The 27,249-nt window shown below is 31.5% G+C and overlaps 1 long non-coding RNA gene across 1 annotated transcript; it reads left to right on the top strand.

Annotated features, from left to right (window-relative positions):
- Positions 1-613: 613 nt before the first annotated feature.
- Positions 614-2,565, top strand: LOC139872994 (uncharacterized). The gene is made up of 3 exons (XR_011767238.1): positions 614-797; positions 1,663-1,718; positions 2,241-2,565. It is a non-coding gene; the product is annotated as an uncharacterized lncRNA (long non-coding RNA).
- Positions 2,566-27,249: the final 24,684 nt, after the last annotated feature.

Below are 27,249 nucleotides of genomic sequence, written 5' to 3'. Positions count from 1 at the left end.
CGCAACATAAATCTTTTTCGATTTGGATTGATGCAAGACTTGGTTCACATCGTGGTGAACCTAGTAGATTGCGATCGACGTGTTAATTGTGGAACGTAGTTTTGAGTTGCGGGTTGTCGATGCGTTGATGCTGAAATACTTACCTTTTTGGCATGTGGCGTGGATCATGGGGACGCGATCCGTTATAAGTGGGTGAGAGTTGTAAGATCCGAAATTTAGGGTATTATTTTATTATATTTATATATATTAATATTAATAATACCGGAAGCGATCAGGATGTTTTGGAATGTTAATAAATGGGGAAAAATATTATTTTTATAATAATATTAAAATTGGTGTGTCAGAAGTTAAAAACTTTAACTCGTAGGACTTATCGTTAAGTTTTAGTTAAAAAGTACCGCAAAAGTGATCAAATGAAAAGTGTGGTTTGTGGAGAAAATTTGTAGAAAACCCCAATATAACTTTAATTAGTGAAGGGACTTTTATGTAGAAGCCCCAAGTGTTGAGGACTTGAAGGGAGAGAATTAGGGACAGGAGGGACTAGCGATGTTAAGTCTCAAACTTTAATTTAATAGCTGGAGATAAGGCTAACATTCTCATTTAGACAAAAAATTAAATTAGAAAAGAATTGGGAGTAAAATGGCGAGTAGCAGGAGAAACAACAAGAAAAATTGGGGTTTTTAATTTTGAAGGATTAGGACTTGAGATCAAAGGCATGCGCAATTAAGCTGTTGATGGTCACTGTGAAGGTTTTTAGTTGGAAGTCATCTTCATCTTCTTCATTCAACACTACTTTGGTAAGAACCCTAACTTTGTAAGTTTATCAAGTGAGTTTTGGAATTAAGGTGATTTCGAATAAAGGTTTACTAGTGCATAGAATGATATGGTGTATGTAATATTGATTTGATGATGATGATATGAAGTCGTTGACTTCATTTAAGTTTTAAAGGGTTTAATTGTGTCATAAAATGGATGATTTTAATAAGTGTAAAAGATTGCATGCTATGTGTTTGTTAAAATGTCTAAGAGAAGAACTAGTGATGTTTCTGAGGTTACTAGCTATATATGATGTTTTATTTATGTCAAAATCCAAACCATATTAGGGTTGTTAGCAAGTGTAAGTAGGTTGGTTTATTGGGGATGTCTTTTGTGCTGGTTTGGGTTGGATTTGGCTAAAAGATGATGAAACCCGTAACTAAGAAAAACTGCACAAACATGATTTTGTAAATGTCATATCTTGTGAACCGTAACTCCGTTTCAGGCGTGTGAGCACTTTTCGGAAAGGTCTTTGAGAATCTTATCCAATGGACAAGTTTTGAGCTGCTGAACAGGAAATTAACTGGGTCAAAAACTGCTATAAATTTGGGGCTGTCCGAACGGTCAAAATGGATAAAAATTGTATAAAGTGTTACGGTTTGAGATTTTGGGTATGGTATTAGTGTCAATGATATTAGGATTTTATTTGGGCATGAATTACCATTGAGAGTGGTACTGGGTCAAGTCTCTCTTGAGTCAAATTGGTTGAAAGCTTAATTGGGTCGAAATTAAGCTAGCGGTCACTTTTGGTGTCTAGTGGCTTTATGAGCGGGTTTTGTGTTTATATGTGTGGTAATTAGCTAAATAGGAATATTTAGCTTATTATTTGTGGATATAATGTAATAGGTGGATTGCATTGGCGACTCGTGGAAATCGGATATTGTGTTGCTAGAGATTACAAGGTGAGTGAAATAATTGTATATGTATGTGTATGCTTTATTTTCTTGTGTGTGGGGGTAGTTAGTGTATCCGTGCGTGAGGTTACACTATAGTGTTATCCGTGCGTGAGGATTACACTACCCTCTGTATGATGAGGGCCACATTTGTGTCATAGTTATGGTAGTTTTGCTACTTCATCGACAACATCATGACATGTGCGATGGGTGGGTTGTGGTCGTTGACTCGGTCCACTAACTTCACCTTGGGAGTAGCATTATATTTTCGCGATATAACATTATCGGGAAATGCGAGTATCGGTGGGAAATGCGAGTACCATTCCCATGTTGTGTGAATATGGATCCATATTGCTATGTGTTGTTTATGTTTTAGCATATTACATGTTGACTATATGCTATTGGTGATGCTAGCCTTGTTATGCGTTGTACGTGTAAGTGATTGCAAGTAAGTGGATTATATATGTATATGTATAAGTATTGCATTCAGCAAGCTTTATGCTTACTCCCCCGTTGTTTACCTTTTTATAGGTACCTGTTGGATGTCATGGAGATTTCTAGTAGCTAGACTAGAATGCTAGGAGCTTGCTTGAGCATGGCGGGATGACTTTTGGCCTTTGGACTTGGGTAGGGGACTGGTAAAAAACCCCAGAATTATGCTCGGGATATCGAGTTGGGCTATTAAGTCAAAACTCGACGTTTTGTATATTTGGGTCGGGATTTTCACTTTATTTGTAATGGGTCGTTTGAACTCACTTTACGTTAATTATGATTAGATTGGACTGTTGAAACCAATTTGAAGTGATAAATGTGTTTGAACAGGTGTGGGTCAATATTGACATGTATTGGGTCATTTTCCAACACTTAGTAAAATTTGGAATTTGTTCTGCTGCTGATTATTCACTGTTTTCAGAAACAAGTATACCTCGTAACGCGCGACATTTCTGCGTGCCGTGCAGTATAGCTAATGTTGTAACTTGTTGAAAAAAAATCTTTTCGATCTTCGAAAACGGGTCGAGGTCCTTTCACAAGCCAAGGCATTCACCATGTGGTTCCCCGGTATAGATGGGCAAAAAAACCGGATCCAGATCCGATCCGGTGACCCGATCCGGAACCGGATCCAAGCAAAACCGGACACAGCAAAAACCGGATCCGGATCCGAGATCCGATCCGGTTCCACCCGGATCCAGTTTTTCAAGAAAACCGGATTTTTTCCGGATATAAACCGGATTTTATCCGATCCGGTTTGGATCCGGATCCGGATCCGATCCGGTTTTCAAAAAACTAGCCGTTTTTTTTTTTTTTTTTTTTTTTTTTTGCAGTTTCAGCCTTTTTTGCAGTTTTTTGAGTTTTTTTTTTTTTTTTTCCATTTTAACCCCACAAAGTCCATTATAAATACATGGTAATGCCTTGGTTGAAAATGCACCAACAAACATTATCATATTTATTTCTAAATCACTAAATATTCTCTAATCTCTAGTCTAATTATCCCATAATGGATAATTCACAAGCTTCCGTTTCCGGTTCCGCTTCCGTTGGAACATCTTCACAAGGCTACACTACGGCCGATATTGATTACAAAAAAGAAACAAAGCGAAAAGGGGACGTTTGGTCCAAATTCGAGTTGTGTGTAATGAAGGATGGTGCGGAAAAAGCTCGTTGTACACAATGTATGAAGTTCATGGGTGTTTCGGGTAATACAACGTTAAGAAAACATCTTGACAAAAGTTGTAGTGCAAGGCAAGACCCGAGACAACAAACAATGCGGGCCGATGGTTCGATTTTTGAATACGATGCCGAAGCTCTTCGGCAAGATTTGTCAAGGTTTGTCATTCAACAAGCGCTTCCTTTCAACCACTTCGACAATCCAAGGCTTACGGAGCTAATTCGGAATCGACTACAACCGCGATATAGCAATGTAAGTCGTTCTACCTTAAGACGTGACGCCTTTAAATTATGGAAAAAAGCTAAAACTGAAATAATTGAAGGTTTTCGAACATATAAACATAGGGTTTCTATAACTTGTGATGTTTGGAGCGCACCACATGGAACGACAAATTCTTATTTAGCCGTTACCGCTCATTGGTTTAATCCCGATTCGTGGCTTTTAATGAAACGTGTTATCGATTTTAAAATATTTGGTTATCCACATAACGGTAATAATATAAAAAAAGCGTTACAAGACACTTTAGAAGAATATAATTTAATCGATAAAGTTTTTACAATTTCGCTAGATAATGCATCTAATAATGATGCGGCCATGAGTGAGTTAAAAATTGCACTTAGACCGATTTTAAATGGTGCATTTATTCATACACGTTGTGTTGCTCATATTATAAACTTGGGAGTTCAAGATTGTTTAACTTTTTGTTCTTCATTAAAAGAAAAATTTAGAAGATTATTAGTAACGATTTATCGTACGAGCAACGCACGACATCATAACTATAAGGCTTTTGTTAAAGATTGTCATGGCACTTGGTTAGGTCCTTATTTTGATAATAATACAAGATGGAATTCTACTTGTTTAATGTTCGAAAATATTTTACGTCAAAAAGAAACGTTAATCGCTTTTAATAGAAAACTACTTAGAAAGGGATTTTCCGAACCAATTAGTGACGACGAATGGGATGACTTGGAATCATTAACAAGTTTTTTACAAGTTTTTAAAGAGGCATCAACAATGTTATCGGGTGTTTATTACCCAACTAGCGTACTAGTTTTAGAACAATTTTATATAATGACGGAAAAAATATGCGAATTTGCGAACTCAAATAATGTTATTTTTAGACAAGCGATTTTTCATATAAGAAAAAAACTAAAAAAATATTTTGGAGAGATACCGAAGGTATTTTTATGTGCGGCCGCACTTGACCCACGATTAAATTTTAATGGGGTTGAACGATTGATGACAACAATATATACCAACTTTGATTGTGTGCATGGTGTTTTTGATGCCGAACCCAACTACCTTTTGAACCAAGTACACGCTTTTAATGATGTTTTTGAGAATATGTTTGGTATTTATGCAACAAAATATGGTCGACAATCAAACCCAATTGTTGACCAACCCGGATCATCTTCTCGAAGGAGCCGAGACCTCAAAATAAGTCTTTTTAACTTGGTACGTGAAGACGCTTCCAAACGCGCACGAACATCGGCACCCACAAGCGAGTTGGGAAATTATAAGATGGCAAACTTTGCACTAAACATGAGTGAAGAACAATTTAACAACCTTGACATTTTAAAATGGTGGGAAACAAAACAAGACACATATCCAATATTAAGCATTATGGCTCGTGACTTATTTACCGTTCAAGCTTCAACCGTAGCTTCCGAATCGGCCTTTTCTTTGAGTGGTCGAATTATATCGGAAAGAAGGTCAAGACTTACCCCCCAAGTTGTGAAAGTATGTGTATGTTTGAAAGATTATTTGGATGGGGTAGATAGGATACAAGATCAAACTTCATTAGAAGGTCCGTTATATAACGACATTGAAGAATGTATAGAGTTTGAAGAAAATTTAGCGGGATTATCACCTACAACAACCGAAGAGAATTCCGACAATGAACTAAACGAAGTGGATGAAGGTGACTATGAACCATTTGATATGGACCAAACCGAAATGAATGTATCGGGTTACCAACAAGCTTACCTTTCTCTAGTTGATGACCCCGCTTTTGAAGACTACGATCGAAGGCACCATCCTCAACGCGCTCAACAAGATAACACATTTGGGTCATTTGACGACTAAAGTATAACGGGTGATGGCCATGCCGAAGCTCGATATACTTTAGTCTTAATACATTATTGGGTGATGGCCATGCCGAAGCTCGAAATGTATTAATTATAATTGTATTGTTCGAATAAAAGTGTTTTTATTTTTATTATTGTATCGTTCGAATAAAAGTGTTATTTATATAATTGTATTGTTCGAATATTGTTATTTATATTATCTATTGTGTTAAGCAGTTGAGCATTATAACTTTTCTTTATACCGATTATATTATTGTTGTCAAACGTTAAAAAAATAGAACCGGTAAAAATATAATTCGCAAAATCGAATCCTAGTCCAAGAAAAATCCGAAAAAATCCGATCGAGATCCGAAAAAGAACCGGTTCCGGAAAAAAATCCGAAAAAAATCCGACGCCGAGAACCGGAACCGGATCCGGAACCGGTTCCGAAAAATCCGGACAAAAAAATCCGGTTTTTTTTTTGTCCGAATCCGGTTTTTTATCCGGTTTGTGCATCTCTATTCCCCGGTGATCTTAGTACCAAAAAAAGATGGAGGTTGGTGCATGTATATCAAATATCGTGCACTCAACAAGATCACTATCAAGAATCGTTACCCGCTACCTCGTATAGATAACCTGTTAGACCAGTTACGACTGGATGTGATGTTCACTAAACTGGATTTACGGTCGGGTTACCATCAAGTGCGGGTGCGGGCTGAAGATACTTGGAATACAGCCTTCAAGATCCCAACAGGGACTATACGAGTGGCTCGTAATGCCTTTCGTCCTTTGTAATGCGCCGGCTACATTCATGCGGTTAATGAATGATCACCAGCCCTTGCAATACCTTTAAAGCCAAGTAATTTTGCAACAAGCCCGACACATGAAATAGATGACATACCTACAACAATTCAACCTAGTTATTAAGTACACGAAAGGCGCTAAAAAAATTGGCTGATATGTTGTCTCGTCCACCAACAACGTTGTTTTGTTTATCTGTGCTAATGCAGGTACCTACTTGCTGTTATGATGATTATGCAGTGTCGTATCAAAAGTATCCAAAATTCCAGCGAATTTTGGACAACATTCATCACAAGAGAATGGCACCTTTCACATTAAAAGGAAACTTGTATAAAGGTACACTATTGTGTGTCCCAAACACTAATGATCGGTTACAATGGATTAGAGAGGCACATACATAAAGAGCTGAAGGCCACTTTGGGGTGACAAAGAAACTTAGTCACCTTCAAAGATATGTCTTTTGGCCTTGTATGCAATAAGACGTCGCCCGATTCATAAGAGGATGCATCATCTGTAGTACCTCCAAGCCATCTAACAGGAAGGTTGATTTATATACACCTCTTCCCGTTCCTTCACTTCCGTGGGAAAGCATGTCCATGGCTTTTGCTGGTGGCCTCCCAACTACGCGAAGGGGCACGATTACCTTTTTGTTATTGTCGACCGCTTCTAAAAAATGGTAATACTCATACCATGTAAGAAGACGGTTAATGGTGAAGACGCTGCAATGATTTTTTTGAACATGTGTGGAAGATTTTTGATCTTCCCACTTCTATTATTTCAGACCGTGACTCACGATTTTTAAGCAGATTTTGGTGTGCATTATGGTCAAAGATGGACACAAAATTGAAGAGAAGCACCACTTTTCACCCCATACCGACGATCAAACCGAAGTGGTCAATCGTTCTGTTGTACATTTGTTGCGGGGGTATAACTCCAAGCATCCTAAAACTTGGGATGAAAGTATCCCATTTGTGCAATTTGCAATTAATCATACTATTCATGGTTCTACCAACAAGGTTCCAGCAAAAGTTTGTTTTGAGTTCTTACCTCAAAGTCCATTCGACATCGCATTTTGTGTTGGTTCAACAGGGACTTCGGCTACATATATGAAGGATAGTAGCAGGGCACAACGATTTCTAGACACTATCATGAAAGAGCATAAAGAGGTAGAACAATTGTTAGTTAATCAGTGTTGGAAAAACTTGATGAAAAACGTGTGTTTTCACCAAACTTTGGACACAAACAATTATATGTTCGAGTGACATATAATAGTAACTATTTAGTGAGTTTTGTAGTCCTTGATGAGGACTTTAAAATGAGTTAAAGAGTGTCCAAAACGGATTAAAGGTGAATGAGATATCGAATCTCAAAGTTGCTGGTTTGGTGCAAAATCTAGAAGTTTTAGTATTTTGTCCCACATCGGTTGCGGGAACAAACATAAGGCTATAATCTCTATTATAAATAAAGGCCTTAGATTTTGAAGAAAGACACACCAAAAAGTCATATAAGCATTCTTATATGATTAGAGTTTCCTCTCAGCCAAAACAAGGTCTCCCCGTTCCGGTTACCTTTCAGGCAAGTGTTCAAGTCGGCAGTACGCTGCTTCGGACCGGTGTAGTCTGGGAACAGATGAAGAATATGTTTAAGGGAATTGTGTCGAACACAAGCCCGGTTCAACCTAATATCGGTTAGATCGTTTTTTAACCTTCTCCTTTTGATTATTTATTAGTAATCTGATTATTACTTTTGTGATTCCATGTTTAGTTATTTCAGTTTCATATACATATTTACCTACAAACTTAAACAGATTCGTGATCTAAATACGAAACTGAGTTTACAGATTACGTTCTAATGTTAAACAGATACGAACAAATCCTAATGAGAAACTGGGCTGTGTAACCTAAACCGGTAATGTATAATTATACAAAACGTGTCTCAATCTCAAAGAATTATAAATTATGGACATATTCTGTTTTATTGCTAAATTTAATAATTGATGTGTGCGATATAAATTTACCTGCTATTGTATTCGGTATGCTTTAATATGCCGTGAATGTTATATGTCACTTTAAGCTACTGCGATTGTATAAGCTTTTATAGTTTTACACATGTGTTGATTATTTATGTCTGGCTATTAAGAAGTGAATATATATAAATAATTTGTTTATTTATAGTTAATAAACCATAACTTATTTTGCCGCTGATTAGTCTTTAATTGTTATATAAGTGCAGCTGAAATCTAATGTGAATTGATTTATGATTTGCTGTTATATGCTTGATGAATATTATGATTGTTCAAATAATATAAATGGCTATTTATGATCAATTGAATCGGATTTTATATTTATCTAAAGTGTATGTCTATGTATGAGCAAAATCTAGAACATATTCATGTTATTTAATATGTTAATTTGCATAAAGATAATGATATTTTTTAAGTTTTCGATAATCTATTGTGAATTTATATCCATCGGGTTTTGAATTCATTAGATATTGATGTACGTGATATCCAATTAGAATATATGATTATACAATACCGATTACATATGTCAAAACGTGAGCTTATGTCATAAACTGGTGCGTAATTGGTTTATAATTTGTTGCCTTAACTGATGACTTTTACCACTGATATATATATATATATATATATATATATATATATATATATATATATATATATATATATATATATATATATATATATATATATATATTATTGTTATTAGACTTGTTGCTTGGCGCTAATTAACAATTCTACTGTAATATTGAACCAAGAATTCTATCTGGTATGAAACGTTTTAACGATGTAGCAATATTTAAGAGCTCACATGAACCTAGCTATATCTGTCTATGTTTATGTTTGCAAATTATATAGTGACATGTGTACACATCTAATATTTACAGACCTATGTGGTGAATTCTATGCGTTCATATTTTCATGCTAATGATAACTAAACTTGTGAGTGTTGGTTGTATGCATTGTAAGTGTGGTTAAATTTATGAACTGGTTTTCCACTTTTATGACCAACTACACGGTGTCTAGAAAAATCTACTTGGACTTGGTTGTTAAATTTTTCAAAAAGTCGTAGACTAAAAGGATCCTACTTCTTCATTAAATCGGCATGGTTTTCTATCTTGTATATTAATTGTGTGGGATTCGTTGTATGAGTTGTTCTCAATCTCAACATGTATACACGGTTTTCTTATGCTGTCATGCTGAGATGAGAAGTTCACAAGTGTGAATCTTACGCGTTGGTAGTAAAAGATGTTCTTTTATCTGACCACACAGAACCTTGCGAGGTTCTTGACTGAACCGCTTCCCAAATTAATGAAGGGAAGATGATGCTCAAATTGTGAGCGCGGTTCAGGTTTGGAATCATTCAGATTCCTTGTCTAAAACTATGTCTTGAATAACATGTTGATTCGAACAGTCTTCGGACCGTTTCTGAACTGTTTTCAAACATGGATTTGAACAGATTCCAAACCATTTTCGGACTACTTCCGGACTGTTTCCAGAAAATATTCGAGTCTGGATTTTGACTGTTTTCGGGACATTATTAGGACAGTTTTAGACTGTTATTGGACTAGTTTTAAACCTGTTTGATTTAATAGTTAGATTAAAGCATGTTTGGTTTAATCGTTTGTGTTAAACGGTTTAGTTTGACCATTTAGTTGAAACCTTTTGGTTTTACGTGTTTGCGTTTAAACCAGGTTGGTTTAACCGTTGAGTTTAAACATGTTTTGTTTAACTCAGTTTGTTCACGATAAACTGGAATCTTTGATTGGGTTGAAAACTCAAATTAGTTCAGTTTGCGTAGTAATGACTCTTTTGTGACTTTCCGCTTTGCTAAAGCGATTTAGTTCATTTTTATTTCGGAGTGATGATCTCTGAAAGTAATGTTGTTGGTTCGAATACCAAGGACTAATGGATTGATATCGGGGCTACTTGTAATGTTTTTGCTGACATGTGTTCTTTTAACTCCTCAAAAGAGATTACTAATGAAGAAAAAGATCTTCATAGGAAACTATACTATTGCTGATATCGAAAGCGATGGGATGATAATCCTGGAAATTGACCTATAGATAGGAACTCATATTGAATAATGTGTTGTATGTTCTTGATGTTCGTATGAATCTGGTGTCCGGATGGTTGTTGAATAAGATTGGCTTAAAAAAATTGAATTTATGTTCAAAAGGTCATGTTAATCAAGAATGGAATGTATGTTCAAAAGGGTTATGCCCTATAAATGTGAAACTTGTGTTGATGCCAATCTAACGAGATCATCCTTCAAATCGGTTGAACGAATAACCGTACCTTTTGATATGATCAACATTGATGTGTGTGATTTAAAATCCATTCCAACTAGGAATGGAAACAAGTACTTCATTGCGTTTATCGATGATAGCACGAAGTATTGTTATGTTTACTTGTTGAAAAGTAAAGATGAATGAGAAGTTTATTGCATATAAAAGCGATGTTGAGAATCAACTTGAAGGGAAAATCAAGGTTGTCCGTAGTGATAGGGGTAGCGAATATATAGCACTGTTTAATGAATTTTGTTAAATAAATGGCATTAGACATGAATTCATTGCATCAATATTCATCCCAATCAAATGGGACTATTGAACGAAATAATATAACCTTGAAAAAAATGGTGATTTCCATGTTGGTGTGTTCTGATGTAAATCGTAACATGTGGGGGGATGTAATTCTATCGGCAAATTATCTTTTAAATAAGATACCTAGAGGAATCAGGATGAAAATCCATATAAGTTATGGTGGAAATTAAAATCATCCTATGAATACCTCAAAGTGTGGGTTTGCCTAGTAAAGATAGATTTTCCATCCAATGAATAACTCAAAGTGTGGGGGTGCCTAGCAAAGGTAGATTTCCCATTACTTAAGGTGCAAAAGATATTTTCAAAGACTGTTGTTGACTGCATATTTATCAGATATGCTGAACACAGTTATCGCCTCCTTGTATTGAATCTAATATTCCGGATATAGACAAGGGTCTAAAAATGGAATCGAGACACGTTTCATGCTTTGAAATTGTATTTCTATACATTACAAATGAACATGAAAGTTTGTCTACGATAGACAATGAAGGCGTTCAAGATGAGACACCTAATGAGCTAGTTCAAGAGGAACTAGTAGATATGAGGAACTTCCTCGGAAGTATCTCAATGCAGATAGGGATGGCAATGGATCGGATATGGATCGGGTGATGCTGTATCCATATCCATATCCATTTAGTTTTTGTTCATCCATATCCATTTAGTTTCAGGTCATCCATTCATATCCATATCCATATTCATATCCAATGGATTTAGCGGGTTAATGGATATCCAATGGATGTTAAAAAAATGTTATAATATTTGATTAAAATAAAAACGTAGTATAGAAAAAAATAAATATGACATGACATAATTAGAATATATCCATAAGAATGTGTAATTCTTGTCAAAAATATAACAAATTTTTTTTATTTTTACTATAAAACATAGATTATGAAAAATTAAGTATAAAATTTGTAAGTTTATTTTATTAGACATACATGTTTTATTATAATATATTATAGTTATTTCATTATGGGTTGAAAGAAAAATGTAATTTAAGGGTAAATAAACTTGTAATCGTAGATATGTACGCATATATCTATATTTATATATTTGTATATGTATTTCGGGTGGTAATGGATATATTCATGGATGAAACTTTTCATCCATATCCATATCCATATCCATATCTGTTAAGGTTCATCCATACCCGTATTCATATCCATTTAGGTTCATCCATATCATCACGAAGCGGGTGGATCGGGTGGATATCCATCAGATCGGGTGGCCATTGCCATACCTAAATGCAGAGTTGCTATCATATATTTATTTTGTGATAATAAATTGGATTATTTGATATGGACGCGAGGGATTTCTTTGAAAAAAAATCTATTTATGGAGAATTAAAGAAACTTCCTCGGTAAATGGCATACGCATTATGCTTATAAAGGAACTAAAGCTGAATGTATAAAAGATATACATGATATTTGAGACCCTCTTAAATTGTATATTTAAGACGGTGTTTATGTATGTGAAGTCGATTTTGTCATGATACAAGGGATATGCTATGACATTCCCTGTGAGAAAAATTATGGAGAACATGAATGATGCATTTAAAATTCTCATGCTTTGGTCTTGAAGTCCATGGCATACTAGATTTAGACTTGTTAATGATGATCATCTGCAGAGATCAATTAACAACTAATATTTTATTGTGTTGAATTTATTTAAAGACAAAATCGCTTTCATTCAGTAATAAAAGCATCTGGTATATTATGAAACCAGATTTGTAAACATAATTGATGATGTAAATTATTCCATTTATGTGGGATTATGATATTGAAGATAGTTATTATATAAAGATGTCAATCTTTATTATATTATTATCTTGAGATTTGAATTACCTAATCCGAATTCAGATGTAAAAATATAATTTGAGTGCGAGAACTTTGTTAAGTTTTCTAAATTCGACATCTCTAGGTAAAACCTAGAATATGACTAAGAATTGCTCAAATGTACTAAAATACAAATCACAAAAAATGTAAATCTTATGTGTGGGCATTTGAACGCTTCATTGATTATAATCATATTAGATATATATGATAATGATATCAAGTTGCAAGACATGTGGGGAAAGCTTTGAACGGATAAGTAGTAACCCTTGTTAGTTCTGTAAAATGAACACAATAGCTTGAATATGTGGGGGTGTCTTGTATTTTGATATCAAGAACGTGATACATGAAATGCGTACTGTTGTATCTAATGATTTGTACTCGATTCGAATTAGCATATGATGTAAGCAAGCTGAGTAGATACAAGAGCGACAAGTGGATATGTATTCACACTTGGAAGTGGTGCTGTTTCGTGTAAATTGTGTAAACAAATGGTTATTACTAAATCCACGATGGAATCAAAATTCATCTCTTTAGATAAAGTAAGTGAAGAGGTAGAATGGCTACGTCAATTCGTTTAGGATATACCGAAATGGCCTAAGCAGGTTTCAACCATATGTATACATTGTAATAGCCGATCGGTGATTGGTAGAGCTCATATTACAATGTATAATGGTAAGACTGACGTAGACATAATAATGTACGACAACTAATCTCTAGAGAAATTATCAATATTGACTATGTAAAGTCAAAGGATAATATTACGGATCCGCTGACAAAAGGCTTAAGCAGAGAGTTACTGTATAAGTCGTGCGTGGGAATGGGACTGAAGCCCTTGAAAGGCTAAGTTTATACGAAGGAAAACCTAACTCAGTTGACTGGATATCCCAAGATCTGAGTTCAATAGGACAACCTACTTATATGAACTGGCGAAGTCAATGTGGGGGAGTTAATTACTAAACTAGCAACCCCTACACCTTTCAAAGGGAGTTTACTAATTATAAGTAGACTTCCTAGTCCCTTCCTAAAAGTGACATGTAAGAGGATAAGCATATGACTTTTAATGATTCAACTGAAATTACCATGCGTGGTTAATCAGTAGCCATTCGGTGGTGAATCACCTATGTGAGAGAGAAGTGGGGTCGCTTCGAAGGGTATTGTTGGGGCACAATACTTGATAAGCTCTCGCAGAACCAGGCTAATGTTCATGACCATAGCGAACATAACTATGAGGACTTGACGTTTTCAGATAGAGTCTTGTGTGAAACGTATTGTGTAGTGACCCGTCCAAATCCATCTGGACGAAGTCTTCAACAGTTGGTCCCATTGCGAGGTTCTGACCTCTATACGCCATGAACGACTCCATGTAATATGAGAAAATGCACAGCGGAAGATTTCTTTCATACCTGAGAATAAACATGCTTTAAAGTTGTAGAGACCCGTCCTAATCCATCCGGACGAAGTCCATATCGATTATAAACGATTCACAACAATTGATTACATCGCGAGGTACTTGACCTCTATATGATACATTTTACAAACATTGCATTCATTTTTGAAAAGACAATTTTTCATTACATCGAAAGTTGACGGCATGCATACCGTTTCATAATATATCTAACTATAATTGACTTAATAATAATCTTGATGAACTCAACGACTCGAATGCAACGTCTTTTGAAATATGTCATAAATGACTCCAAGTATTATCTCTAAGATGAGCAAATGCACAGCGGAAGGTTTCTTTCATACCTGAGAATAAACATGCTTTAAAGTGTCAACCAAAAGGTTGGTGAGTTCATTAGTTTAACATAAATAATCATTTCCATCATTTTAATAGGCCACAAGATTTTCATTTCTCATAAACATACGTCCCATGCATAGAGACAAAAATAATCATTCATATGGTGAACACCTGGTAACCGACATTAACAAGATGCATATAAGAATATCCCCATCATTCCGGGATCCTCCTTCGAACATGATATAAATTTCGAAGTACTAAAGCATCCGGTACTTTGGATGGGGCTTGTTGGGCCCGATAGATCTATCTTTAGGATTCGCGTCAATTAGGGTGTCTGTTCCCTAATTCTTAGATTACCAGACTTAATAAAAAGGGCATATTCGATTTCGATAATTCAACCATAGAGTGTAGTTTCAATTACTTGTGTCTATTTCGTAAAACAGTTATAAAAACATCGCATGTATTCTCAGTCCCAAAAATATATATTGCAAAAGCATTTAAAAAGGGATTAATGAAACTCACCTAATGTATTTTGTAGTAAAAATACATATGACTATATTGAACAATGCAGGGTTGGCCTCGGATTCACGAACCTATATCATTTGTATATTTATTAATACCTGTAATCGTAATTGAATGAATATATATATATATATATATATATATATATATATATATATATATATATATAATTTATTGGTTACACCATTTTTATGTTAATAATATATATATTTTTAATTTGTATATACATTCAAAATAGTTATTATTTTATAGTTATATTAATATATATATGTATATCTGCTTAGTGTTATATTATGAATACCTAAATTGTTATATATGAATATTTCTAAAATAATTTGTTAATATAGTTAATATATACTTATAATCTTAACAACGTCGTTAAAACTTTTATTTTCATAGTTATAATTATTTTGAATACTAATACTTACATTAATCTAGTTAATATTAATAACAATGATATTAATATTAATAATAATAATACATAGCGATAATACTAATAGTTATAGCATGATACCAATACTAATCTTTATAAACCGTTAATAATTTGTATTATTTTCATAATGACAATACTAATAATAATCATAATCATAATAATGTTAATAATACTAAAAATATCAATAATAATAATAATAATAATAATCATAAATATTTATACTTTGTTAGTAATAATAATATTAATAACAATTTACTTACCATAATCATAACAATAATAATAATAATAATAATAATAATAATAATAATAATAATAATAATATTAATAATAATAATAATAATAATAACAATAATAAAAATTAATATTAATAGTAATAATTTAATGAAGAAACTACCTCAAAAACGTTTTTCTAAAAAAAGTTGCCCCAGACCAGAATCGAATCCGAGACCTCACGTTTCCCTTACATACCCCTCAACCATCTGAGCTGTCTGTCTTTTCTGTTTAATATCTATACCCTATTATATTTAACCTGACTTATTTATTGGTTCCTCCTTCTTCTTCCTTACAAACCCAGATCGAACCAGAGACATCCCAATCCATAAATCGAAATTCCAAAACCAAATTTAAGACTTTATAACAACAGAATAACAACCATAGTGTGATGGATTTAATTATGTATCATAAAATAAAATAAAAATTAAAGAAACAGCATTTTTGCAGCTTACGGTTTTTAAAAGAAAAGAAAAAAATTGAACTTGAGTTTGAATACGTTTTAGCCAATGATTGCAACACCAAATAGGTTTAAAATCACTCCTACAATCTTTCTCAATCGACAATTTAACAGAAAAATGAAAAACATGTTCGAATTTCACTGAAGAACAAGTGTTGACTTTTTTTTATCCAAAACTTTGACTCCAAAATTCTCAAACATTATAAAGAACTGGAACCTCATAATTTGCAGGAAGTTTGAGTGTTAGATTCCTAATAACTTTGTATTTCTAATTTTTGAAATTCGTTAAGAAATCGCACTGTTTGAAAAATTAATTGAAAACAGGGCAGTACCTGTGTTCTTTAATTTTTTTTGATTTAAATCAATTGGTTTGAAGGCTGTGATTTGTAATTGAAATTGTTTATTGATAATGTAGGTTGGCTAACATTGTTTTCAACTGAATGCGATCAACTTTAAGTAATATTGCAGTCGACAGTCAAATAATCAAAGAAAGAAATAAATAAATAAAAATAGAAGAGATAGAGACACACAACTGAAAGGTACGACCCTGGTATCAATTTTCAACAATTAACAGACCAAAACAAAATTCCTAACAGTTGAAAGTGAATTGTATTTGGATTTGGAATCTGTTTGTACGAATTCCCTTAATTCTTAATTATCTTAATATTAATTAATAAATAAAACAAAATACTAGATGTTGATTGCTAACAATTTGGTTGTATCTTGTGATGAATATGATCATGGTAATGAGTTATAAGATGGGAACACATTTAGATAAAGCTGAAGTAATACTTCTAAATTTCACATAATTACTTATCTATTTTTTTTAGTTTATTTATAATTAATATTTAATAAATACAAACATTTTTAATAATTCTATTATTATTGACGATTATATTAATAACTGATAATAATAATGGTACTAATATCAATAATAATAATAATAAATAATAACAATGTTAATATTGTTAATAATACTCTTAGAATAATAAAAGTACTAAAAATATTTCAAATACTAATAATAATAATAACAATATAATAATATTAGTAATCTTTAAATGGATATTTTTATTAAAATTTTTCTATTAATCATGATGATATTAATAATGATAAATATAATATTGATAATATTAATACTAATATGATAATACAAATGTATCAACTTTTGTATTTATATATTATATATAATAATATTCATAATACTGATATTATTAATATTTATTTTAATGATAATAATGAACTAATAATAACAACATTAACATAATAACCATATTTTATCTTGTACTTACATATACTAATATTACATTTTATTAATTATGTAATATTTAATAATCCTATATAATATGATAACCTTTATTGAATATTTATTGTTTATAAATTTATATATTAAACATATAATAATAATAAATCATAAAAAAAATCATATATGTTTATATGTAAATTCATTTTAAATTTACACCTAATTATTTTGTATCCTATTTTACATATTTTAATTCTATTGTTTATTTTATAATTTCGAATTATTATATATACTTACATTTATATATATATATATATATACATATTTATATACACATAAATGTTCGTGAATCGTCGAGCAAAGTTAAAGGGTATTGGATTACATGATTATAATTCCAAAGTTTTTGAGACTCATCAATACAGACTTTGCTTATTGTGTCGAAATCAAATAAGAATTAAGTTTAAATTTGGTCGAAAATCTCCGGGTCATCACAGTACCTACCCGTTAAAGAAATTTCGTCCCGAAATTTGAGTGAGGTGGTCATGGCTAACAATAAAATTGTTTTCATGACGAATATGGGTTGATAAATAGAGTTTTATCATTATTAAGTAATACAGATAAAACAATTCGATTATTCAAAACGTATGAGTGAAGTTATCACAAAAGAGTGAAGTGAGAAAGACAAGTTTCATCATAATTTTTTGACTAGTCATGGTTGAATTTAGAAAAAATAAGGTGCGTCTTAGCTTTTGACGTTGCCTTGGTTGAATTCCGGAATTCAAGGAATTAAAAGAAAATCTTGGAAATCTATAAGATCTGATTCTTCGGCGAATAAGGAAATTAAGATCTCTCCAATTAAATACGGTGATCTGTTTCGATTACTCTGTCTGATATTTTCATTATAAATTAAACTCTTCCGTTCCATTATTCTCTCCATTCCTATACTTTCCTTCTTGTTTCATACATCCAAAAGATCCTGAAACTGCTTAATCCAGTTCTGATTCTTGTCCTCATCCTTACTATCGCAACAATCATTCTCCTTTTCCAACTTTCACCAGAGGAATCTGTCTTCTTCTACTTCGCCCTTGGAATTATAATGTTTTTAATTCTCCCGTGTCTTTATGTTGTGATAACCATTGATATACACTGTTTGTAATTTATGTGTTGTTATCGGGCTTTATATTCTCCCTTATATTTCAAAGCTCTATGCTTTTGTTTTTCTCTTCCCGACTTCAAATCAAACGAATAATGGTCCAGAATTCGTAGATATAGTGTTTCGAATGATTATAATGTTCTAAGCAGGAAGGAACTGGATAGCACGATTTGATTTTCAAATTTATCAACATCACGAAAGATAGAACCATCAAGAATACATTTTCTTTATTTGTTCAGGAGTTAAGTAGAATGAAAGAGTTAGGTAACATGGCACATGATGACGTTATGATCTGTGAATCATCACACCCCATTAGAAACTCAGTATGAGTTACTGTAATATAATCACGTTGATCAAGTGTCATTATATTATATTAACTCATACATCAGTTCCCAAAATTACTTCAATAACATTCATATTTTAAGATTCAAAGTTTACAGAATATAGAAACTAACAGTGTCTATATTATGTAACACTGATAGCACGAAGAGATTAATGATTTCAGATAAGAATAGTTATGAAAATATCTTCAGAAATATGGAGGATATTTATAATGAAAGATTCTATGATATCTTGGAATTTCTAACATCGATGGATGATGAAGAAGATTTATCCATAAAGGTTTAGATTCGGAAGCAAGGTATTCGCTATAGATTTCATCAGAAACAGAATCATTTGGATTCTTTGAAGTCAAACTTATTCTTTGCGATTTATCCACGGCGTCCTTCATAGTTTCGCATAATCTGCTTTTCGGTACTAAATTTTCTATTGAATATTTCCAATATAATGATACACAGGAAGCACGAAGAGGTATATAATTTCGGACGAGAATATTTATGAAAATATCCTCAGAAATATCGAAGATATTGATGATGATATTTTGGAATTTCTAAGTTCGATGGTTGATGGAGAAAGATTTTCCGCAAGATTTTAACATGACTTCGGATCAAGATATTCTCTAAAGATTTCAACGGATCCAGAATTACCTGAATCCTTTGAATATAGGGTTTGGTCCTTATATTTGTCCTTGGTCTCCTTCGTGGTTAGCTCAATCCGTTTTCCAGTTCCAACTTTTTTGAACTTTTCCAACATTCTATTCTTTATCATCAAACTTCCGATGGTTAGAGTCGTTTACAGTTTTTGTTGCTTTATTCAACTTTTCAAAATTCAGAGTATTGGTTCGCAGACTGGGTGCTTTTCAGAATGGAAGATCATTATTCTAAGAGATAAATGTTATACATATAACTGTTGATATAGATATGCTGTGAGTTTTCAAAGTACTGCTTGCCGATTCTTCTACATTTACTGCTACCATATCTAAATCATTGGTTATCGATCTGAGGTGATTTCAAGAGAATTGTGTTTTTAGATGATTAAACGCTGACGGTAATATGGTGGAATATAAAAGGTTCCCCGGTAACAATAAAAGAGCATACATATAAATCAAGGTGATAATAAGGTTGTTTCGAACGAAAAGTCGAAGTTGATTTGCTGGAGCTGTGACAAAATTTGCTACTTTGAAAGGAATTACCAAGTTATTTTGGGTAATAATAACACTAAAGGAATTAGCACAACTATGTGTTAAACGTTTACTCAGTTTTCGAGAGTTTTTCAGATGCATAACTAAATGCATCAATCTTTTCTCCCGTAGATGAAGTGCGGTTGATTCATCCTATCGATTGAGGTGTTTTCAAGAATCATGAAAGGTTTGAACGCAGTTTGTAATTGTGATGATACGAATGGGGTTTAAAATGAAATCAAGTGGCAAACTTGAAGAATTGTTTAGTTTCATATGTTATATTCAATATTTTAATTCATTTTAATTGTCCAGTGTTGGTAGTCCACAGTTGATAGTCCACAGTAACAGTCCAGTAATTCATATATAGTTTAATATATAATATTCGAATTGATTAATAAATATCGTGACCCGTGTACATGTCTCAGACTCGATCACAACTCAAAGTATATATATTATTTGAGAATCAACCTCAACCCTGTATAGAGAACTCGGTCATTATTGCATATAGATTGTCTATGGTGATTCCAAATAATATATATAGATGCGTCGATATGATATGTCAAAACCTTGTATACGTGTCCCGATATTTAAAGTGCGTAAAATAAATAACAGAAATTAAATGACGATAAATAAAGTTGCGAGAATGTAAATTGCGTTAAATAAACTACGATAAATAAATTGCGATAATTAAATGGTAATACGAAATTAACAGTTAGCTAGGAACAGTTAGCTAGGATTTTGTTAGCGTGGATTCTTAATAAAATTTCATATTGTTAATTAATCTGTTTCTAATCAATTTTTATTGTGTCCATTATTTCTTCATTATGCCACTTGTTGGATTCTGATAGGTCAAAATCCAAATATGTAATTGGATGAATATGGTTATTCTGTGGTGAACGGATTTGTATATCGGTGGATGTAAGTAGGATAGTATATGACTGTTGAAACAGATTCGAAGAATGTACAATGTAACTTATTAATGTGAAATTTAAATAGTCCTCGGGTATTACCTACCCGTTAAAATATTTTCACCATTAACAGTTTGTACAAGAGAATTTTTAATTACAATCTTTATGAAAACATATATACATATATATTTTCTTCAGATGTATTCATGGATTTAATGAGTTAATATAATATTAAACTCATTTGCTTTTCGGTTGGAACTAGAATAAATAATCTCTAAAACTTTAGTGATTAGATATTCGCCATGTCGAACGAAGATAAATGAAGTAGAACGATACGCAGAACGAAGATCATACTCAAAGTACAGATGATGATATTGAAGCATGGATTGTTGATGGTACTGGTGCTGTTATTGATGGTATTGTTGGTGTTGGTGATGTTGCTGAAGCTGGTAAGTTTTGCACCATGTTCTCCAAATTGATTACTCGAGCGCGAAGTTCGTTGACTTCTTCGATTACCCCGGGATGATTGTCAGTCGGAACGAGCGGATGAATAAGGTTTAGAATCTGAGTTATGATATAGTTGTGGCGAGATATTTGGGAAATGAGGGTGAAATGGTGTTACGAACAGGTTCGCCGGTAAGTGCTTCAGGTTCTTCGCCAAAAGGTGAATTCGGTTAGTGGATGGGATCGCCTTCTGCGCGTCTCCATTGATTAAGTCGACTATGAATCCATCAGATGAATTGGGGATGGATGATTGGTTGATTCATTCTGGTGTCGTTGCTTCCGGAGCTTAGATGACTATCCATTCTGAATAACTCTCGGGATAACTATCGGAATAGCTGTCGGAATCCGAGGGACTCGATCTAGTTGAGGGATTCATCTCGTACGATCAGATGAAGGATTTTCGATAAGAAATAGATTATAGGATGTAGATTAGTATTCTGCAATACATAATTTACATATACATATATAATACTAAAATCTCATAAGTTACGGAGGAATCTACGGAAGCTGTCAGGCAAAGGTAACAATAATAGATACGTTAAGATATGAATTTATCTATACACTGTCTATGCAATAGAGGCAGTAAGACATGTCTAGACTAAGAATGATAAGCAGGTAATTTCCTAAGGATGATAAGCAGATGATTTTTGACACAAAATGATAAGCAAAACTTTTGATATGCAGACACGGTCGAAGTCCAGACTTACTAATGCATCTAAACAGCTATCAGTTAGACACACTAATGCAAGACCTGGTTCGCTAAGACCACCGCTCTGATACCAACTGTAGAGACCCGTCCTAATCCATCCGGACGAATTCCATATCGATTATAAACGATTCACAACAATTGATTACATCGCGAGGTACTTGACCTCTATATGATACATTTTACAAACATTGCATTCATTTTTGAAAAGACAATTTTTCATTACATCGAAAGTTGACGGCATGCATACCGTTTCATAATATATCTAACTATAATTGACTTAATAATAATCTTGATGGACTCAACGACTCGAATGCAACGTCTTTTGAAATATGTCATAAATGACTCCAAGTAATATCTCTAAGATGAGCAAATGCACAGCGGAAGGTTTCTTTCATACCTGAGAATAAACATGTTTTAAAGTGTCAACCAAAAGGTTGGTGAGTTCATTAGTTTAACATAAATAATCATTTCCATCATTTTAATAGACCACAAGATTTTCATTTCTCATAAACATACGTCCCATGCATAGAGACAAAAATAATCATTCATATGGTGAACACCTGGTAACCGACATTAACAAGATGCATATAAGAATATCCCCATCATTCCGGGATCCTCCTTCGAACATGATATAAATTTCGAAGTACTAAAGCATCCGGTACTTTGGATGGGGCTTGTTGGGCCCGATAGATCTATCTTTAGGATTCGCGTCAATTAGGGTGTCTGTTCCTTAATTCTTAGATTACCAGGCTTAATAAAAAGGGCATATTCGATTTCGATAATTCAACCATAGAGTGTAGTTTCGATTACTTATGTCTATTTCGTAAAACAGTTATAAAAACATCGATGTATTCTCAGTCCCAAAAATATATATTGCAAAAGCATTTAAAAAGGGATTAATGAAACTCACCTAATGTATTTTGTAGTAAAAATACATATGACTATATTGAACAATGCAGGGTTGGCCTCGGATTCACGAACCTATATCATTTGTATATTTATTAATACCTGTAATCGTAATTGAATGAATATATATATATATATATATATATATATATATATATATATATATATATATATATATATATATATATATATATATATATATATATAAATTTATTGGTTACACCATTTTTATGTTAATAATATATATATTTTTAATTTGTATATACATTCAAAATAGTTATTATTTTATAGTTATATTAATATATATATGTATATCTGCTTAGTGTTATATTATGAATACCTAAATTGTTATATATGAATATTTCTAAAATAATTTGTTAATATAGTTAATATATACTTATAATCTTAACAACGTCGTTAAAACTTTTATTTTCATAGTTATAATTATTTTGAATACTAATACTTACATTAATCTAGTTAATATTAATAACAATGATATTAATATTAATAATAATAATAATACATAGTGATAATACTAATAGTTATAGCATGATACCAATACTAATCTTTATAAACCGTTAATAATTTGTATTATTTTCATAATGACAATACTAATAATAATCATAATCATAATAATGTTAATAATACTAACAATATCAATAATAATAATAATAATAATAATAATCATAAATATTTATACTTTGTTAGTAATAATAATATTAATAACAATTTACTTACCATAATCATAACAATAATAATAATAATAATAATAATAATAATAATAATAATAATAATAATAATAATAATAATAATAATAATAATAATAATAAAAATTAATATTAATATTAATAGTAATAATTTAATGAAGAAACTACCTCAAAAACGTTTTTCTAAAAAAAGTTGTCCCAGACCAGGATCGAACCCGAGACCTCACTTTCCCCTTACATACCCCTCAACCGTCTGAGCTGTCTGTCTTTTCTGTTTAATATCTATACCCTATTATATTTAACCTGACTTATTTATTGGTTCCTCCTTCTTCTTCCTTACAAACCCAGATCGAACCAGAGACATCCCAATCCATAAATCGAAATTCCAAAACCAAATTTAAGACTTTATAACAACAGAATAACAACCATAGTGTGATGGATTTAATTAGGTATCATAAAATAAAATAAAAATTAAAGAAACAGCATTTTTGCAGCTTACGGTTTTTAAAAGAAAAGAAAAAAATTGAACTTGAGTTTGAATACGATTTAGCCAATGCTTGCAACACCAAATAGGTTTAAAATCACTCCTATCGACAATTTAATAGAAAAATGAAAAACATGTTCGAATTTCACTGAAGAACAAGTGTTGACTTTTTTTATCCAAAACTTTGACTCCAAAATTCTCAAACATTATAAAGAACTGGAACCTCATAATTTGCAGGAAGTTTGAGTGTTAGATTCCTAATAACTTTGTATTTCTAATTTTTGAAATTCGTTAAGAAATCGTACTGTTTGAAAAATTAATTGAAAACAGGGCAGTACCTGTGTTCTTTAATTTTTTTGATTTAAATCAATTGGTTTGAAGGCTGTGATTTGTAATTGAAATTGTTTATTGATAATGTAGGTTGGCTAACATTGTTTTCAACTGAATGCGATCAACTTTAAGTAATATTGCAGTCGACAGTCAAATAATCAAAGAAAGAAATAAATAAATAAAAATAGAAGAGATAGAGACGCACAACTGAAAGGTACGACCCTGGTATCGATTTTCAACAATTAACAGACCAAAACAAAATTCCTAACAGTTGAAAGTGAATTGTATTTGGATTTGGAATCTGTTTGTACGAATTCCCTTAATTCTTAATTATCTTAATATTAATTAATAAATAAAACAAAATATTAGATGTTGATTGCTAACAATTTGGTTGTATCTTGTGATGAATATGATCCTGGTAATGAGTTATAAGATGGGAACACATTTAGATAAAGCTGAAGTAATACTTCTAAATTTCACATAATTACTTATCTATTTTTTTTAGTTTATTTATAATTAATATTTAATAAATACAAACATTTTTAATAATTCTATTATTATTGACGATTATATTAATAACTGATAATAATAATGGTACTAATATGAATAATAATAATAATAAATAATAACAATGTTAATATTGTTAATAATACTCTTAGAATAATAAAAGTACTAAAAATATTTCAAATACTAATAATAATAATAACAATATAATAATATTAGTAATCTTTAAATGGATATTTTTATTAAAATTTTTCTATTAATCATGATGATATTAATAATGATAAATATAATATTGATAATATTAATACTAATATGATAATACAAATGTATCAACTTTTGTATTTATATATTATATATAATAATATTCATAATACTGATATTATTAATATTTATTTTAATGATAATAATAAACTAATAATAACAACATTAACATAATAACCATATTTTATCTTGTACTTACATATACTAATATTACATTTTATTAATTATGTAATATTTAATAATCCTATATAATATGATAACCTTTATTGAATATTTATTGTTTATAAATTTATATATTAAACATATAATAATAATAAATCATAAAAAAATCATATATGTTTATATGTAAATTCATTTTAAATTTACACCTAATTATTTTGTATCCTATTTTACATATTTTAATTCTATTGTTTATTTTATAATTTCGAATTATTATATATACTTACATTATATATATATATATATATATATATATATATATATATATATATATATATATATATATACATATTTATATACACATAAATGTTCGTGAATCGTCGAGCAAAGTTAAAGGGTATTGGATTACATGATTATAATTCCAAAGTTTTCGAGACTCATCAATACAGACTATGCTTATTGTGTCGAAATCAAATAAGAATTAAGTTTAAATTTGGTCGGAAATCTCCGGGTCATCACAAAAGTGTCAACCAAAAGGTTGGTGAGTTCATAAGTTTATGATAAAACAATAAAATTTATCATTTTGATAGACCACAAGATTTAAATGCTGCATGGTACAAATGGGCCCGAATCCTATACCCACTTGTAATGTACATGCGATATCTTTTAAATACAGTACACCTTTCTCGTATACGAAATCATCTTTCATAAATCTTAGTAACCGTACACATATCTCGTGCACAAAAAATAACATACACATAACCTGTGTATAAAATCATTCTCTCGATACATAACATTCACTTTTCATTGCTTTCATAGCTTGGCTTGGTAACCGACCTTAACATATAATGCGCATAATAATATCCCCAAAACAGAACATCTCGTCTGTATAATAATCATATAAACTTCGAAGTACTAAACACCACGCCCACTAGCTCTTTCGTCTAGTGAACATTCTGGGTGGGGGTGTTAAACCCGGTAGCTACCTTTAGGATTCGAGTCAATTAGGCGTGCACTAATTCTCAAAATTAGTGATGTTCCATAATTCTTAGGTTACCAAGTAATAATAATCAGGGAAAAAATATTCATATCAATTGTAGCAATTATCACGTCCACATAATTCAATGGTGGCAATTATCACGTCCACATAATTCATTCGAGGAATGTTTTGCTTGTGTCTATCTCGTCAAACATTTATAAAAGCATTTCATGTATTCGCAGTTCAAAATGTATTTCAAAAGCATTTAATAAAGTAGTTGTAAAAGTAGCGCATGTATTCTCAGTCCCAAAAATGTAAAGAATAAAAGGGAATCAAATGAACTCACAATACTGTATTTTATAGTAAAAATACGTATGACGTCATTGAACAAGTGTAGGGTTGGCCTCGGATTCACGAATCTATATTATTCATATATTTATTAAAACATATACTTGTAATCGAACAAGTTTAGATATTATTATTAATTGTTATTTCAGCAACTTGTATGTTTCATTGGTAACTATGTTAACTATATTTATTTTATATACTTTAGATGAATAATTAGTATTTATTATGAAAATATTAATGTTGTTATGCGATATGTTTTAAATATATTCTTATATAGCTATTTATTTGTTAAAATAATATCAATAATAATAAATAAAAATTTGTATCTTTTTATGATAATAATAATACTAAAAGTAATTAGATTTAGTAATGATACTGCTATTAATAGTTTTGATAGTAATACTAATAATAAAAG

This window comes from Rutidosis leptorrhynchoides, chromosome 10 (genome assembly GCF_046630445.1).
Source record: "Rutidosis leptorrhynchoides isolate AG116_Rl617_1_P2 chromosome 10, CSIRO_AGI_Rlap_v1, whole genome shotgun sequence".
NCBI lineage: Eukaryota > Viridiplantae > Streptophyta > Magnoliopsida > Asterales > Asteraceae > Rutidosis > Rutidosis leptorrhynchoides.
This window is presented reverse-complemented; position numbering and strand designations above follow the sequence as displayed.